Here is a 17,811-nt window from a genome sequence, read left to right on the forward strand (position 1 = left end):
ATCGTGAAAATTCTGTTGTGTTTTTTTTTTCTTTCTTTTTTTTTGGGGGGGGGGTGATGTGCTCCGTAGGTTTACACCCCGCACGTATTTTTTTTTTTTTGTTAACTGGAAAGAAGTTTATATAAAATGATTTTATAAAAGAAAGTAGGTTCTCTACAATGCAATGTAGAATAACATATATTTTGGACTGAGTTACTGCATGGAGGCGCGTGAAGCTTCCTCCCGGGCGATTTCATGGATTTCGATGACAATAAAAATATAGGAGTAGGAAATATTTTTTGATCATCATTCAATCCCGGGCAACGTCGGGTCTCCCATCTAGTTTGACGGGAATATCACATATATTTATCTGGTACCGTCCCAAAACACAACTTCCAAATCAATAAATTTGTCGCGTCTATCCTCTCGAAATGTGATAGTAGCAGTAGTATTAAATCATTCTTCTTGATATGATAAGCAACCGAGGGATACTCCATTCAAAGTTTATTTCAATTCTGCTGAATAATATTTTACGCCTGTAAGATTTTTGTTTTCTTTTTGCTCTTAGTACTAGTAGTAGTGACATTAGTAGTAGCATTAGTACAGACATTCATCTTTGTTTATGATCCCAACAGTAGAAGTAGTTATATTATTATTAACCCAAGAACGCCTCGTGCATAATTTGCTATACTTTTGTCGATATTTACATGCAGCAAAAGACAAAAAAAATAAATAAAAAGAAAGAATTATTATACACGTTCAAATGGAGGTTTGCGCGCCGTTCCTGCTAGCCACTTACCATATTCAAAACGTTTTGAAATGTTCGGCATCTTTGAAAATTCTTTTCTTATAACTATAATTTAAATTCCATATAAATCACATATATTAGAATTATTATGTGTTTTAATTACATCAAAATAAACGCAAAGCATCACATCTATTGATTAGGCTTTTGAGGGAGAACGTTGAAATTTAATGATTAATGTTGTTATTATGTGAAATAATGCAAAACAAATAACGAACTTCATAACTTCATATTTCAAATTTTGAATTATTGCTTAAAATTTACAATACAAATTTAAAAAAAAATGTAAGTGTACCTTGCTCCAGAATTGAAATTAAATCACAGTATAATATTACTCTGATCTATCAATCTATATATCTGATTATATGTACATAAACTTAAATGGCATTGTTTAATATATGTATATATATATATATATATATATATATATATATATATATATATATATATATATATATATATATATATATATATATATATATATATATATAATATCCTAGTCCGTATGTCAACTCCACTTTTGCTCAGAAAATACTTGACCGATATAGCTGAATTTTTTTATGGAACATTGTTATGATAAGGTGCAGCGGACTCAGTATTATAGTATCCGTTCTGTACATGGTCAAGTAGTAATAGGGATTAATATTTAATACAAAAATAATCACAAACTTAACCATATTCAACCATCAAACTTAACCATATTCAACCATCAAACTTAACCATATTCAACTATAAAATTGACGTTAAGCATACATTCGAAGTCAACGGTTTTTAACAGGTAAAACGTCTCGTCTATATTATAAGTATATTAATTTGTTGCACTTTTTCTGGGAAAGTACTAGTCCGTAAGGGCATACATTTTGTATGACTACTTCTATAAGTATTATGGCACCCGTTTAATGTGCATTTAAAGATTGATAAAAAAATAATGGGGATTAGTATTTTATTAAAAAATTAGCGCAACTGTTATGAGATTCAACAATCAATTTTGCATTAGCAACTCATGCGGCCTTCTTGAAAGTCATGTGGAGAAATTATAAGTGCGCACGCAGTTTATGTTATAATTCATATATCTATAAAAGTGAGAATGTGTGTGAGGACAATTCTCAACCTATATACTCAACGAATTTTTGAGCTACAGACTTGAAATTTCGTATATAGTGTATTCAAGCACGTGAAAAAGTTTTGAATTTAATTTTTAATCTGAAGAAAAGGGCTGCTAAGGGGTGAAAATTGAAATATTAATACGTGGGGGTCAACGAAGTTTTATCTGTTTGTTAACTGTTTCACGAATGCGCATGCGTGCCAGATTCCTTATGGTAATAATAAATGGGTTTGGAAACACTTTTTAAATACGTGGAAAGATGGCCTAACGGTTATCGTACTTGTCTCGCTGTTTTTAGATTTTGATTTTGATCGCAGCTCGCGTATTTTTTTCCTTATAAGAAGTGAACTGTTTAGAAAAAAAAAGATAATACTCGCATGCATATGTCTCAATTTCTGTATGAATTAAAATATAATATTTATACGTATTTTACGACCGTGCAACACCGGGCCGCCTGCTAGTATGTCTAAGAAAACGAGTAAAAATTTAAGAACTAAAGATTTTTAGTTGCGTGAAACTAGATTTGATAGGGAATTATTATTTTCATCTAAAGCCAAGCTTCTATCTTTCCATCATCAACGCTCTGATCCCCGTCTGGCATCAATTGAAATGGTTGGCTCTCGTCTTGGGGGGACTCCATGTTTTGACAAGCTTTTATCTCTGATCTTTACTCCTTATGGAACACGTACATCAAATCTGTTGCCAAGGCTGCTGGAAAAATGGTGAGATCATTCTGCCGCTCCAGTAGATATCTCACTTCCAATGCAACTCTCTACCTGTATAAGGGCCAAGTACGTCCATGAATGAAGTACTGTTGCCACATCTGGACAGGAGCTACTAGAAGCAGCTTATCCTGCCTTGGCAGAGTTCAAAATAAACTTTGTAGTCTCGTGGGAGGTGCGCTTTTCTCTTCCCTGCCACCTCTTTCCCAAAGAAGAGACGTTGCAAGCCTATCTCTACTTCATTGTTATTTTCATGGTAAGTGCTCGTCTGAGCTCCAATCTTTAGTCTGATCTGGCTTGACTTTAACGAAAAGCACTTGTCTTCTGAAACCACTATCAATAATTTCCCCTACTCTTTATCTCTGTATAAACCTAAACGTAGATTCCATGAACAAAGCTTCTTTCTTAGAACTGCACGTCTGTGAAACTCTGTTTAGTTTTCCTGCTTTCCAACTGACTACAATATTGTCTTCAAGTCCAACGTGAACAAGTTCTTGGTGTGTCATCCCTTTAAGTAATCCAATTCACCAATTTTCCACTACTAACGATATTTTCCCTCTACTGTACATCCATTAACCCTTATCCATAAGTGGCTCCCAGGCCTTGATAAGTGATGACTCTTTTATAGAAAAAAATTGTTATGCATACCCAAAATATTTGGTTGATCTTAAAATTTTTTTGACGTTTCAAAAACGACATTATTTTTGCACCAACCATATACATCCAACTTTTATACTAATAATAAACTCCTTATTATGTCGCCCTACCACACTGTCTCCATGAATGTCACTGTATCAATTACGTTCAACACATTACATAAAGTAAATCTACGTGATCTATCTAATCATGAATAATAATTAGGCATATATAGATGTGAGTGTGTATTTCTGTGCTTGCATGTGTGTGCACGCGTCTGCGTGTATGTACGTCAAATTGTGCATGTATAGTTAATTTTGTTCATGCGTGTGAAACCTACAAACACGTATAATGGGGGTTCTTTTGTATCGTAGTTTTAGTTTCTTAAATAATTTAGCAAATACGTTTTCAGCTCAATGTTTTAATAATAATGATAATGTAAGATATAGTGATGACAAGGTCTCTTAGAATAAAATACATTTATAAGAGACTAAATTATAATAATGACAAATATATATTTTACAAATTTCAAATAGATCAATAAATCTATATACACCAGTATATATTTTTCTATTATCAATATAATAATACCTGCATGTCGAACTTTTTTATATAGGAAATCTCCATTTAAAGATTCCTTATATACTTGTGTAATCCCCTTAATATATATATATATATATATATATAATATATATATATATAAAATAATATATATATATATATATATATATATAATAATTTTCTTATTTTCTCTTTTTCTTACTTTTTCCCGATTTTACATATACCGGTCATCTTCTCCCCTTAAATAATTTTTATTTTTTTATTTTATATTTAATTTTTGTTTTTATTTTATTTATTTATTTATTGTTTATTTATTTTCTATTTATTCATTGATTTATTTATTTATTTTCCATTTAATATCTTCTAACAACTCTTGCTGACCTTTTTTTAAGTGATGACCTGTACATTTCAGTTGACCTATATTATATTGCCCTATATATTTTTTCGCGTCTTTAACATTTCTTGTCTGGGTCAATTTGACATTTGTTTCTCTATTTATATTTAAATCAATCACCATTTTTTCTCCTCTTTTTCTTCCTTGATCTTTCTTATTTATATTTATATCTCGGCAGTAGAATGAAAAGCATATCTTATTTTTCTTTTATTAATATTATTGGAATTTTTTCCTTTTTTCCTTGTACACATTTTTGTGAATTTTCCCATGGATTTCTGCCTTTGGATTATGATGGACCATCTTCTTCCAATTACGGGATTTTTGGATTTTACTTGTGCAAATGGAAATTCGATTAACTTTCTTAAAGTTATATACTTAGATTTTACCGTCACTGGATTATTTATCTTCACCAGACTATCCATTCATGTGTAATCACCTTTTTCTTCACCATATTCCCTCTGCTTCACTTTTTTGGTTTTCAAGTAAGATCTTTGACTTACTTGTTGTTTCATCAAATACTTTTGCATGCAAAATCCGATCCCGCATTTTGCTAATTCCTACCCTCTGATAAGAAGGAAAGTATTTCTTCGAAACTCCGCGGATTAAGGACTGTCCACTTATCTAGTGTTTCCTTTTCAGATTAAATATGTTTTTAACTCATTTCAAAGTGTTTTTAACATGTTTTATTAACTGTTTGCACGTATATATATATATATATATATATATATATATATATATATATATATATATATATATATATATATATATATAGGCTACTAAAATATATGTCCATAATTCTTAATCCAAATTATTAAAATCCATTAAACTGTTTCATGGTAGGAATTTTTAAATGCGATTTATCGGGTATTAAATAAAAATTGGATATCAGTGAATTTTGTTTAATTGATGTTTAACTCATGATAGATTTTATAAAAAATCGGTGATATTTGAATTGATTAAAAGATTGCATCCATATAATACAATAGTCGTTCTAAAGGTAAAGCCTTCGTTCTTTAACTCAAAATGTTAAAGAACTACGAGGATGAAAGTGGTACAATTATAACAAGCCACCTTTTGTGCTCTAGAATTTATATTTCTACATAGTCACCACCATTCTCAATACACTTTGCCAGGAATTCAATGATGCATAACTGTTTCTGATGCACGTTCATGACGTAGGTTACTTTCTTAGAATCTCACACAATCAATATTAGCTACAGAGCGACGAAACTTCAGGTGATGAATGCATAATTTCACGATTAATACAATACAATTTTGATCCATTACTTTTGGAACGCTCCTCGTACTTTATTAAGAACGAAGTGGTAAACGACGCGAATTGAAACTGGATTCGAATCCAGTTCGTTTCAACAAAACAATTTTATCAAACCCACAGTTATGTCTGACTTTCTAGGAGGCAAATAAACATATCGAATCCGAAATATTCAGAATGTTTATTAAATTTTATGTTTTATAATTATAGTTAAAATTTCCTCCAAATAAGAAATATCTACATTTTTCATCTGAAAATGTCATCTTCCATCATTTGGAAAAGATCATCTTCTTTGCACTTTTTAAACAAGATAAAATAAAACTAAATATAGCTCACATTTTTTTTACATAGGAGTCGCCACTTATCAAGGCCCAGAGACCACTCGATGATAATGGTTACAATAGTCAACGTGGTTATATAGTAGTAATCGTTAGTAGTGGAAATTTGGTAAATTGGATTATCTAAATTCAACAAGAATTTATTTACTTAGAGACGACCAAATTATAGTCAGCCGGAAAGCAGTAAAACGGAAGACAATTCCATAGGCGTGCAGTTCTAAGAAAAAAGCTTTGTTCATGGAATCTACGTTTAGTTTTAGCCACAGATAAAGAGTGTGGGGGAATTATTGATAATGGTTTCAGATAGACGAGTGTTTTTCGTGAAAGTTTGGCGAGAGGGCGAGAGGGCGTGAGCTTATGCATTGCATGTGGTGTCAAAATTCATAATGATCGGTTAATGAATCTCGGCGTTTACTCCACAAAAACTTATAAGCCTAAATACATTATTCTAATAATACTGTGGTGCATATAATAATTCTGTCTTTCCATCACACCAAATGATTTAAAACATAAAAACATTGGGTTGGGCAATGAGTTACTCAAACAACACACCGATTTGTGTGACTTCCAGTTGACTTTTCAAGACTTTATTTCTTCTCAGCACTAAAGAGGCCAAATTCATCATTTTTCTTCAAAGCAATCTTCGGGAGAGCATCACACCCTCGATTAAATATGTGCTCACCTGTAATTTGAAAGAGATTCACATTATACCGGCAATGTATTGTGATTTATCAAAATGTACATTAAGATAAATTTCAGATCCTAAAAGTTAAATCCTAAACTGTATTTTCGATCAGCTTAGTTTGAAATCGAAGTTAAATGTTAAATGTTAAATGTTAAAAGTTAAATGTTAAAAGTTAAATGTTAAATGTTAAAAGTTAAAAGTTAAATGTTAAAAGTTAAATGTTAAATGTTAAATGTTAAATGTTAAATGTTAAAAGTTAAAAGTTAAATGTTAAATGTTAAAAGTTAAAAGTTAAATGTTAAAAGTTAAATGTTAAATGTTAAATGTTAAATGTTAAATGTTAAAAGTTAAAAGTTAAATGTTAAAAGTTAAATGTTAAATGTTAAATGTTAAAAGTTAAATGTTAAATGTTAAATGTTAAATGTTAAAAGTTAAATGTTAAATGTTAAATGTTAAAAGTTAAAAGTTAAATGTTAAATGTTAAAAGTTAAAAGTTAAATGTTAAATGTTAAAAGTTAAATGTTAAATGTTAAATGTTAAAAGTTAAATGTTAAATGTTAAAAGTTAAATGTTAAATGTTAAATGTTAAATGTTAAATGTTAAATGTTAAATGTTAAATGTTAAAAGTTAAATGTTAAATGTTAAATGTTAAATGTTAAATGTTAAAAGTTAAATGTTAAATGTTAAATGTTAAATGTTAAAAGTTAAATGTTAAAAGTTAAATGTTAAATGTTAAATGTTAAAAGTTAAAAGTTAAATGTTAAATGTTAAATGTTAAAAGTTAAATGTTAAATGTTAAATGTTAAATGTTAAATGTTAAAAGTTAAAAGTTAAATGTTAAAAGTTAAATGTTAAATGTTAAATGTTAAAAGTTAAATGTTAAAAGTTAAATGTTAAATGTTAAATGTTAAATGTTAAATGTTAAAAGTTAAATGTTAAAAGTTAAATGTTAAATGTTAAAAGTTAAAAGTTAAATGTTAAATGTTAAATGTTAAATGTTAAATGTTAAAAGTTAAAAGTTAAATGTTAAATGTTAAAAGTTAAATGTTAAAAGTTAAATGTTAAATGTTAAAAGTTAAAAGTTAAATGTTAAATGTTAAAAGTTAAAAGTTAAATGTTAAATGTTAAAAGTTAAATGTTAAATGTTAAATGTTAAATGTTAGCATGAATTCAAAAGGTAGAAACTGAAATTCGTTTCACTTATGCGTCTAATGCGAATCGCAAGCTTAACGAACAGAAAATGATACAAATTCAGAAAATGTAAACATATAGTTGATCATTATCAAATCTAATGAGTGTGTTGGGGGGGGATCCACCCTAAAACATTGAAATAAGTTAAATATCCATAAATGAAGACGTGTGCGTTTTATTTACACGCATTTTTCAATATTGATGTGTTTTTTATTTTGGCTTCTCGGATTATAGCGTCGGTCAATATAAGCGATTAAAGTGTATCTAATTATGAGCCGTGTCTTGACAAATATTTTTAACTAGTATAATATAGATATGAAGATAAAAAATGATAATGTGTTGTTCAATATGTTGTTCAATGCTAAGTGGAATTTGATTGAAGAGGTTTGACATGTTTATTTATTCTTACACATCTAACGATAAAAGTATTTTATTAGTAGTAATTTACATTTTCAAAGATAATTTTACGTGCACATTTCTGTCTACTTATCATATTCTACAAATATAAATGGACACATTTAATATAATTGTTCACATTTTATATAATTGTTCACATTTAATATAATTGTGCACATCAGTACAGATGTAAGTAGAATATGTCGATATCAAGCAAAAGAGATATGCGTTTTTGTCACATTAGAAGAAAGGGAGTATTTTCTGTTCCATAGAACCATCTAGCATATTAATAATTCCACATGTTTATATCTTCATATATTTGCATGTGTAAACTTGGAAATTAATCAACTGATTATTAAGCATTTTGAAACAAAATCGTAAGCGTAAGGGATTAAAATACTGGCTCTAGATAAGTTTAGTAGAAAGTTTATATATATATATATATATATATATATATATATATATATATATATATATATATATATAGTAATTTATAAAATATATATGGCGATTAAGCTACACTGAATATATATATATATATTGAATAATATTTGTTTATGTTTGATATATTTTAAGAACGACATAGTTTTAGGTTGTCTGGATAAAAAGAAATGAAGAATTGATGCTTTATGCATCAGCTGTGAGGAGGGATTTGGAAATATGCTTTCAGATATTTTATACTTTTCATGTTTCCGACAAGCTATTTGGCAATACTTCATTGTGGCTTATTGCCAGTATGCGCGTCACGCAAACATAATATATATATATATATATATATATATATATATATATATATATATATATATATATACTAGCAAATGTACCCGTCGTTGACTGGGTTAAAAAACAGCCTACAGAAAATGGAATCTGATTTATGAAGGTATGATAGGTTATGAAAAGGAAGGGTTGTAAAGAGTTAGCTTCGAATTTGGGGGTATCAAAACCAAAGCAAGATATGATGAAAGTAAAAATAAAATAGATAAACCCCATAATTTATTATACCATACCTGTTCACACTGAAACACTTATCACAATATTCTTTGGATCTATATTAAAAAACCTTGTTAAACTTTGTGATATATTTCCATTCTATGGAGGTCAGGCGCGAACGAACACCCCGTAATTTTATTATACCATATTTCTTCAAACTTAAACATAATTGTCAAAGTATACTTACGCAGATAGATATGAAAAGCCTTTATTAAAGTTTGTGCCTATGTCCATTCTATGGAGACCAGGCGCTAATGCAGACCCAACAATTTTATTATATCATCTTTATTTAAGTTAAAACATACTTATCAAAGTATTATTATGTATATCTATATCAAAAACACTTGTAACCGTTTTTTTTTAAATTTTAAATTGTTTTATTTCCATACTTTGTGGATCAGGAGCGTATGCAGACCCCACAATTTCAATGAATCATCATTATGCCAGATCAAACATACCCATTCCTGTTTCTCGATTCATCTTCTATCATTATATGTAATCAGTTTTCTATAATAGTCAACCATATAGGAGCCTATTCGTGACCAGACACGCACACACACAGACGTTCAGCTTTATAATATATATATATATATGTATATATATATATATATATATATATATATATATATATATATATATATATAACTGCGACGTATCAAGGCTTTTAATTGCAGCTAGAATCGTGCGCGTGCTGCTGAACTTTTGTATGTTTATATATATATATATATATATATATATATATATATATATATATAACTACTTCATTTACTCACACAAATTTAATATACGAAAGTATAGATCTATGCGTAAACTTTAAGTATTTACTTCAAAAGTGCTCAATACGTAGGTAGAGCTAGTTAGTAATTTATAAAATATATATGGCGATTAAGCTACACTGAATATTCTGCGTTTCATCCACTGTAGGATTCGTCAGGCTTATGCATAAGCCTGACGAATCCTACAGTGGATGAAACGCAGAATATTCAGTGTAGCTTAATCGCCATATATATTTTATAAATTACTATATATATATATATATATATATATATATATATATATATATATATTATTAATTAAATATTAAAATATTATTTATTGTAATAGCATACAAGCATAAAAGCTATCCATGAACACGTGTTTCTGGAATATCACCCGTCGTCAGTATGGCTAAACCTTTAACAAAGATCGAACTCTTAACTGCCGAATCGGCAGCCTGATAGTTTACCACCGAGCTACGACACTTTGTAAAAATGACATTTTATCGATTTTAAATGTAAGATCTGTTGGTTTCATTCATTTATTTTTTTTTATTAGCGATTCTGTTATATTTAATTGTTTCGCTTACCTAACCAGTGAGGGAGTTAACTGCTTTTTATTCATTTGCGTCACCCCTTCTTTGGAACGTATTATTATTATTATTATTATTATTATTATTATTATTATTATTATTAGTAGTAGTAGTAGTAGTAGTAGTAGTTTTATCTTTGTTAACAGTTTATCCATGCTGTCGACAGGTGATAACCAGAAACACGTGTTCATAGATAATTTTTATGAACGTTTTACGTTTACCTAATTAATAAATTTTTAAATTTAAATATGTAATAAATAATAATAATAATAATAACAAAAACAAATGCCCTAAAAGAAAGTCGACGCAAATAAAAAAGGCAAGTAATTTCCTCACAGCTTAGGTAAGCGAAACAATTAATTACAACAGACTAATAAAAACAAAATAAAAAATTGATCTTGCATTTGAAATCGATAAATTTGTGCATAAAAATTTGTCCCACGATGAATGCAGCGATTAGCAACGCCCAGCACAAGCTTTGTAAGTTCAAGAATATGTGATGAATTAACCTTCCAGAACCCCCCCCCCCCCCCAGCTATGTGCAGACACTGGTGACTCGGGGATTCTATGAAGCCCCGAATCTCTACACAAAAGATCCAGAGCCCATTGTGCAGTGCAGACGGACAGTCACTCTTCACCGAAAAGGCGCCCATTCAAACTCGCTGGTCTGGTTACTTTCAAGCCTTCTTGTTCAAGCTTCAGCAATTTTACACATTCTCTAGGAGCCATTGAAATCAGAACTGGATGATTCACCCACGATTGAAAAGACCACGAAGGCAACAGAGCAGCTAAGGAATGGCAAGGCTGCAGGGATTGATGGAACCTATTAGATATCTGGAAACATGGTGGCCGTGTTTTGCACTCTAAAATCCATCAGCTTCTTGTCTGTTGCCTAAAGACCTCTGCGATGCACTAATCACCACCTTGTACAAAAACCAAGGGAAAAGGTCAGACTGCTCTACCTACAGGGGAATAGTCCCGCTCCTCGTCGCAGGAAACATCCTCGCAAGGATTCTGCTTAACAGACTGATGCCCTCCATTGCTGAAGACTATCCTCAAGAGACCCAGTGCGGCTTCAGGGTCAACAGGAACACCATAGATAGTGTTTGTTCTTAGACAACTCCATGAACAATACCGGGAGCAGAACAAATGGTTGTATGTTATTATTGTGGACCTCACAAAAGTCTTCGACACTGTGAGCAGTAAATGGATATGACAGATCTTGATACGACTCGGCTACCCCCAATGTTCCTTGTCTAGCTGCATAAAGATCAGCGTGACCAAGTCAGACTTAACAGCGACTTCTGCCGTCTCGAAAGCAACCTTTTCAACCTGAGGCGGCTACAGGCCCACTCAATGACACTGGAACAACTAATTCGCGAACTTCTCTTCGCTGCACTTGTTACACATACAGAGAGAGCCGTGCCGGATCTAATGTTCTATTTCGTTGTAGCCGCTCAGCTTTTGAGACTGGAAATTAACTTAAAGAAAACAGGGGTCCCCCACCAGCTCGCACCTAGAGAAGAGCACATGCACCCTCACATTAACATCGGTGACACCACCACGCCAAGATAGAAAAGGGGGTGGAAAATATGCTGACCATTTTTTTTTTTTTTTTTTGATAAACTGTATCAAATAGCGTGGCACAACAATAACCTGAAAAAATCTACCAAGGTCAGTGTATGCAGAGCCGTCGTACTGATTACTTTTTTGGGGGCGGTTCAGAATCGTGGATCACTTAACGCCATAATATGCAGTTCCTCGAGCATTTACACGAGCGCTGTCAATCTTCAACATTAACTATGGTGACTATATCACCAACTTTGAAGTGTTCGCTGAAATCACAACTACGCTGGGATGGCCATGTTTTAAGGATGGAAGATCACCGTCTTTCCAAAATCACCTTGAATAGCGTACTTTCCTCTAGCCACCGCCACAAAGGAATAGCAAAGAAACGGTACTAAGACTTTCTGAAGTATTTTTTGGCGCCTATCACATCGACTACCGCCAGTAGTCAACCCTTGCAGCGGACTAGGGTGTTTGGCGACATACTATCCATAAACCCACCTTCTCCTTCGAGAACACTCGGCAGATTTGTCTGGAGTAAAGAAGACGCAGGAGGAAGGAGAGCCTACTAGCCCCAGCTCCGTGGACAAGCTCCTTCCTAGATCTTCGTTCAAGCCAAGCCATGATATATATATATATATATATATATATATATATATATATATACATACATATATATATAATTATTAACATATATTAGCCACAAACATTTAAGATTCTTTCTTATATATATATATATATATATATATATATATATTATGAAGAAAGAATGAAATACTAGTATTTAGGGCTAATAATTGTTAATAATTATTTATAAAACTATCGTCGTACATATATGCATATATATTTACTAAGTTGAATAGAACTTTTCCGATTCTGGGTTTGAATATAGATAAAAACAACCCAAAGTTTATAAATATATATATATATATATATATATATATAAATAAATAAATAAATATATACATATATATAGACATATATATTTATTTATTTATATATAGAGAGAGCGTCAGACAGACAGACAGACATACAGAAAGACCGACCGACAGACAGACAGACAGACAGACAGGCAAACAGAGACAGAGAGAGACACACAGAGAAAGAGACAGGGTGGGGGAGTGTAACTACAATGTAACGATGTTGTAAGTAATTTGACACCTAAATATACATTATCCAGTTAGGCTGGCTAGAATTTTAAATGTTTCTTAGCTTAGATGTTGGTGCATTGGCCGAGGAAACCACTCTGATGAGTTTTCAAAAGACAAAACACGTGCTTATGTCTATTACTAATTATATAATATATATGCGATCTGAGAGAACGGTCACTGATATAAGTAAAAAGCGGTTCTGTCCAAATGTGATATGAAAGATTCCTTCGCCAAACGAAATTGAATGCGTTAACGTAATTAAATACGGTAAACGTTTCTATAATTACACCAGCAAGCCGGCTGAAATATCTATTTTGTTGTACTTTATAGTCAGTTGTTATCTAAGATTCGGATTTCGAATTTCGAGGTGTGGTTGTTAAATAAATACACACTGATTAGTTTTCAAAGCACAAAACATGTGCCTGTAGATGTAATCAATGCTATAGATGCGATGATGAATGAATTATGTTTTGTTGATCACTATACATACAACATTTCATGTATATCCACATACAATATTGTAAGGTATATATTGAGTATATTTATTTTTAGCATTTATTTCAGCGTTGTTCGTGAGTAGAGCTGAGTAGTATAATAAAAATACATCTATTATGATAAGAAGCTACACTGAAGCGCATATATAAATATATATATATATGCATATATATGCATATATATGCATATATATATATACACACACATATATATATATAAATATAAATATATAAATATATATATATATATAAATATATATGCATATATATGCATATATATGCATATATATATACACACACATATATATATAAATATAAATATATAAATATATATATATGCATATATATATATATATATATATATATATATATATATATATATTCTAGGGTGTTTGCATCATATATATTACAATAACTAAAAAAAATATCTATATATTATAGCATCTATGTAATCTATTATGATATCAATTTTATCACATATACCTTCTTCATATAATTCTACTTGTGTGATATGTTTTCATATTAAATTTGGATTGCAAATATTTACCATAAAATTATCAATCTAACAGAATTGTATTTAAGAAAGTAAAGATTAATATTTTTGTTTAAAGGGATAAAATCATTTAACCGTTTCTATCAACACATATTAATTACCTCAATTTTTCATGCTCACTTGTGTTTGACTTGATCAATGCATAGTTATTCATTCATAAACACATACATTCATATGTACGCGCATGCATATAAGAACAATATTTTAATAACCTTGATAGCTACGTATAAGTGTCAAACGTTCAACTAAATAAAAAAATAAATTACTTAAAAAACTTAAGTATTAATTGTTTAATACCGAGCATGAAAGTTAAACAAAAAAATCTATTTATTAGTAAAGACGAATTTTGAATCGATGAAAACCATGCAGAGTGTTGTTATTTTGAAATAAAACATTGTGTTTCCTCAAAGTTAAACGATTTACAACTAGTTTATGGACAAAAAGAGACACACGTATTTAACTTTTCTTTAGTTATTGCATGCTTATATAATAGGTGGATACTTTACTGCAATTTCAGGACTTATCTGATCGTCAGAAGTGTATTAACTTCCTTATATTATTATTCGTCTGAATCAGCCTAACTGAGAAAACTTAGTAAATGATTTCAATAAGCCTTATTTAATTTATTAGTTTAAAAAACTCTCTCTCTCTCTCTCTCTCTCTCTCTCTATATATATATATATATGTGTGTGTGTGTGTGTGTATATATATATATATAACGTTATTTATATATTATATATATATGTATACATATTAGATGTGTATATATATATATATATATATATATATTATCTAGCCGCACTGATGAGTATATAACTAATGACTATAAGTGAAAGAACGCGTGAATTTCTACACGAACGCATGCAAACACACACACATATACATGTGGATGACTATATATATATATATATATATATATATATATATATATATATACATATACATATATATATATATATATATATATATATATATATATATATATATACATCTGTGCATTTAATCGTAAAGCTATATGAAGTTAGGTAGATGTGTACGTTGATATATTCCTGCGTGCCTGATTCAATTCTAAATAACTCAATAATTATGAATTTTAGAACACATCACCTTATCGTATCTATTTACTATGCCTCCCCACGGGACAGAGTTAGACACCAGGGTCGTTTTTTTAACGTGGAGAAAAGATACAGAAATTAAAATTGTCTCAGTCGTGAAGGATTTCTCCTCCACCGAAAGAGAACAAGAAATAGAAGTGCAGCATCTGAAGAACAGATGGTATTTATTTGCTCCCCCACCGAGCAAATTAGGCACAAGGCCGATTTTTAATGTGAGGAGTGAAGGGAGGAGGAAGGGAAAAAGGGGACCAGCTCCCGAGAGGTGGGAAATGGGAGCTGGTTAAAGGTCAGGCATGTGGGGTTGTCCCCACATCTGGTCTTTGCTAGTCATAGCTAGTCAAAGCTTGCAGCATCTGCCGGAACAGATACTGCACTTTGATCTTGTCCCGAAGGCCAAGGTAACTCACATCACCTTATCGTAAGTGTAGTTATTTTAGGCTATCATTTAGTTTTATGCTAAGAAGGAATATCGTGATTGAAGCTCTTCGCGAAAATTGGGAAATATCCGATTTGTATAAAATTTTAACAATAGCTATTTTAATAAATATTTGTCAAATTTCAATTTCTTTGGAAGCTTTTAGGGAGAATAGTAGAGAAAACACCTAGTCTTTGAAAATTTAAATATTTTAAAATTTTCATTAAATTGATCCATATACATTAGACCTAAGTTAGACAAGATTCAAAACATGTTTTTTTTTAGATTAGGCCTTTAATTTTAGACATTTTCTAAATCAAAATTGCTATAAGAATTCAAAAGATTTAATAGAATTATATCCTCATTTGAATCTTCATAAGAGGGGAAAACAGCTTTGCTCGGGAAATTAATTTTACCACCATGATACCTATATTATGGCATTGTATCTTCCTTGTTCTCTTCCTGTGTATATACACACATGCGCACGTGCGTGTACAAACACATATATGTGTGTTTATGTGTGTATATAAGTATATACAATAATCAACATCAGAATTATATATATACGAACATGTATGTTAGATTAATCTTATTACTTATGTGTATATGCTATGAAAATATATGTGGCACACATATTAATATATATATAAATATATATATGATTAGTTTTTTTGGAAAAAGAATTCCAGCAGAGTGCTCAATTAAAAGGAAAATCCAAATTTTAAGAGCGTACTTATATTTTGTGTACAGAAAGTTGTTAGTTGAGACAGGTCATTGGTACCGTCGGTTTCAAGCCCGATAATAAGGCCCGTTTAAGGTATCCTTATCGAGCTCTCTCTGGGAATATTGGCTGAAGAGAGCTCGATAAGGATACCTTAAACGGGCCTTATTATCGGGCTTGAAACCGACGGTACCAATGACCTGTCTCAACTAACAACTTTCTGTACACAAAATATATATATATATATATATATATATATATATATATATATATATATATATATATATATATATATATATATATATATATATATGAATATAATTCATCAAATATGTGACGGATAAAGTAACAAAAACAAATTTAATGGGACATTACGTTTAATAAGGAACAGTACAGTTATTTTATCAGAAACATAAATGTTTTAGTATTGAATGAAATAAAAAAAAAATTCAACAACAATCCGGATATACAATTGAAAATACATTTCTTGGAAGATATGTGTTTCCTGGCAAAATTTGGAACTATTGATTGTTTATAAAGTGTGTGTAAAAATTGGAATAATCCCATTCTAAGTTGATTGCACGCTGATCATGCTCCTACTTGACGTGATCTTATACTAATTTATTATTTTGTACTTTACCGGACACTGTCATTTAAAGAGAATGGTTACAATAAAACTTAGTAACATCGAACAGACTATTTATTTTAGTAGTTTAAAGTTGTTTCTAAAAGGAAAATATTGCACATAAACACGGATTGAAATAGTTCGGTGTGCTTCTCTCACACAAAACACTGATATATTTGCACCTATTGTATTTTACAAGTAATAGTAGTAAACTATAAGTGAAAGAACGCGTGAATTTCTTTTATTTATTCTACTGTGATGCGGAATTAGAAAGATAGATAAATCGGACTTATTTATCTGTATATAACTACATGTTTTCATACATTACAATGCGCACAAAAATATTTATTTAGTATTGACTAAATACTACTTGTATCGATATATCAATAGCTTGTCCACCCACGTTGTTTATATATTGGGAATTCCAATATGAGAATTAAGCTACACGATGCACATAAGGAACTGTATAAACATAATTTTATATATACTGCATATACATCTACACGAACGCATGCAAACACACACACACACATACATTTGCGTTATGCATGGAATAAATAAAATATATGTTTATGTCCGATGCCAAATATGTTTATTTTCTAGTAATAATTCACGTTTTATATTTCATAAAAATACTTTAAATACATTACAAATTTTTGGAGTTATGTTATAAAAATTCATGCAAAACATCTTTGTTTTGTCGGCATAAATTGTTGAATAATTTTGTTTTCTTTCCCTACAGGTACTT

At 30.2% G+C, this 17,811-nt stretch overlaps 1 protein-coding gene across 7 annotated transcripts in view; it reads right to left on the bottom strand.

The window, feature by feature from the left end:
* Positions 1-17,811, bottom strand: part of LOC145283807 (neuropeptide F receptor-like) — a 489,066-nt gene that overhangs the window by 437,062 nt on the left and 34,193 nt on the right. The window lies entirely within an intron of this gene.

Source organism: Euprymna scolopes, chromosome 8, assembly GCF_053919585.1.
Source record: "Euprymna scolopes isolate OS-2025 chromosome 8, ASM5391958v1, whole genome shotgun sequence".
In the NCBI taxonomy this organism is placed as follows: domain Eukaryota; kingdom Metazoa; phylum Mollusca; class Cephalopoda; order Sepiida; family Sepiolidae; genus Euprymna; species Euprymna scolopes.